Source organism: Coenobita brevimanus, chromosome 30 (assembly GCF_032717465.1).
Source record: "Coenobita brevimanus isolate Jiangsu-jjx chromosome 30, ASM3271746v2, whole genome shotgun sequence".
Classification (NCBI taxonomy): domain Eukaryota; kingdom Metazoa; phylum Arthropoda; class Malacostraca; order Decapoda; family Coenobitidae; genus Coenobita; species Coenobita brevimanus.
Genome location: NC_136983.1, coordinates 7,587,793 through 7,589,884, shown reverse-complemented (window position 1 = coordinate 7,589,884; position 2,092 = coordinate 7,587,793). Strand labels below are relative to the sequence as shown.

Sequence of the window (2,092 nt, the reverse complement as noted above, 5' to 3'; positions counted from 1 at the left end):
GATATGAAAATCTCTGTAATTAAAAATGCCTTTAGGATAGAGGACGAATAGAAAAAAATAGACACCATCATAATAAAGGAGTTGAGAGGGATTTTTCTTTAGTGAAGGGGTCAGGGGGAAGGGGTGCAGGAGGAACGAATAACCAATAAATCCGAAAAAAGGAACAAACGTGAAGGTGGCGGATGAGGCAGGTGCCACTGTAAGAAGAGTAACAACAAAGGCAGAGCAGGCAGGGGCAGGGACTGGCAACAGAGTGTGTTAGAAACAGAGACAGCATGAGGAGATGGTGATAAAAATAGACATGAGAAGAGTTTCGCATTGACACTCCAATTTCATGGCTATACGGCAAGCGCAATTTATTGACCGCCACTTCGTCTCCATTGATAAAACGGCATCTTTATTATCGCTCTCATCTATTCACTGTGTCTTGGGGGATTGCTAAGAGTGATGGTGGTTTGTTATTTATGGCTGTTCTGGCTATACTGCCCTTACAGGAAACCAATATTCATTCCTGTAGCCAGAGGTCGTCTTTTTCATTGCGTTCTGAAATCCAGGGTATATAAGGGGAACACGTGCTTACTTTCTTTTTGTCATATTTTTCTTCGTAACTTACAGTATCTATCATTTCAGCATATACTTTTCCTCACAAGCCGCACCACCCACCACCACTCAGACCCGATCTCGCCCACTTCTGTTCATCCACCCCCCTCAGTTACGCTTTCTTGTGAATTGCCTAACAATGGTTGTCTCTACTCTCCACTATCAGTTTACTTGCAGTGTTCGTGCCCTACCATCCATCTTTATCTCCACCCACCTCCTTCCCCCCCTTACCTAATTCGGAAGGATCTGAATAGACAAATGTCATAAACATGGATGACATTTGATACGCCTTCAAAGACATGTCCTCAATCGATCTGAACTTATTTAATTCGACCTGATGGACATAATGAGATATGAAAGGAAAGTCAATGGTGATCTAAACTGGCAAAAAAAAAAAAAAAATGTAATATGTGATCGCAGAATGACTAGAATGGATGCAAGGTGGCCGCAATATAAATGACCGGACCTACGTTGATCTAACTGTGCCTAATGGGATGTATGGATCCTGAATTGCGGGGGTGATATGAAACTAAGTGGACCTGAACTGATCTGAACTCACCTAATTGAGCATAAAAGACCTTATTGGATATAACTGAATCTGAATGAATGTACTGTGGTTAGGCATAATTTGATCTGAATAGACCTAACCGGAACTGACTAACTAGGCCGAAATGGATGCGATAAATCAGCCTGAATAGGGCTTGCAGGCCTTGGCGGGACCAAAATAATTATTCATTTTATGAACTTGAACTGATCTGACCAGAGCGGAACTGGACGAGAAGAATATTACTTTGCAAAGCAGACGTGGATTGAAACTACTTGGATCCTCATGGACATGAATTGGCCTAATTTGGGCTTAATTTGAATATTTTGGACCTAAGTGGTCTAAATTGCCCTAATCTGACCTGAAATAGACCAGACATTCGGTTGCATCTATGAACTTGAATGGATGTGATTAATCCAGAATGGTTCCTTAATTCCATCCATCCATCCATTGCCAGACGCCATGTATCCCAAACGGGGTGGTCAAGGGCTTAGAGTTAATTGTTTTACAGGGAGGGGCACTAATCCTCCACCAACCCCACTTGACAAGTAGGGATGCCAACAGCATCTGGTGTTCCCAGACGGTCACCCATCCAAGTACTAACCAGACCCAACGTTGCTTAACTTCGCTGATCGGACGGGAAGCGGTGTACTCAACGCCTTAATTAATTTGACTGAGTCGTACTGTACGTGAAAACTTGAATGATAATATGAATATTAAGCGGCCTCAATTTGCATTAGCAAATGGCTGTGAAGTAGCATTAATAAAAAACAAAAGAAAATGACTGGACCTAATCTGACAAGGCGAGATCTTGATTGCTCACCTTTACTGTAGGTTGGGACGTGGATGCAATGACCGAAAATAGTGGATGGAATGAAACAGTACATTAAATGGTCTTATTTAACCCCTGGGGTGATTTGGTTCTAAATATTTCTTTATGTAATACCG

General features: G+C 42.1%; 1 pseudogene; it reads right to left on the bottom strand.

Moving 5' to 3' along the window:
• Nucleotides 1–1,699: 1,699 nt before the first annotated feature.
• On the bottom strand, nucleotides 1,700–1,818 carry LOC145395324 (5S ribosomal RNA; annotated as a pseudogene).
• Nucleotides 1,819–2,092: the final 274 nt, after the last annotated feature.